This window comes from Etheostoma cragini, unplaced genomic scaffold (genome assembly GCF_013103735.1).
Source record: "Etheostoma cragini isolate CJK2018 unplaced genomic scaffold, CSU_Ecrag_1.0 ScbMSFa_1523, whole genome shotgun sequence".
NCBI lineage: Eukaryota > Metazoa > Chordata > Actinopteri > Perciformes > Percidae > Etheostoma > Etheostoma cragini.
Window position 1 is genome coordinate 654202 of NW_023265587.1, and position 628 is coordinate 654829.

Below are 628 nucleotides of genomic sequence, written 5' to 3' on the forward strand. Positions count from 1 at the left end.
GACGTTTTTTATCGATGTTTTTAACTTTTTCTCATGTTTTTGTCCCTTTTATCCACACTTTTACAATGTTTGTCCCTTTTTGTGTTTGTTTTTAGTTTGTTATTTCTGGAATTTCTGGTCCATAAACCTCATTTATAGGAAATTATACCTAATGTTTGAGTTAAAAGAAAAGCAGAAATTAGGAATTATTGAGACTAAAATTAAAGGAATGGATGTTGATGATAATCACAGACTGGAATATGTCAACTTTTACTCAATACTATTTATATTTAATACCAATACTACTTTACATATACATACATATAATAATACTCAATACTATTTCAAAAACACTTCCATTTGTTTTACAATGCTATAAAATGGTATAAGACGCCCCAAAATGAATGAAAGGAGAGATTTGTACTTGGCAAAGAGCGTTGGGTGGAATCAATCATGTTATTTTGGGGAATTATAAAGAACACTGATATAGGACAACATGAGGACAACATGAGGACAACATGAGGACAACATGGGGACAACATGAGGACAACATGAGGACAACATGGTGATGACATGAGGACAACATGAGGACAACATGAGGACAACATGGGGACAACATGAGGGCAACATGAGGACTACATGAAGACAA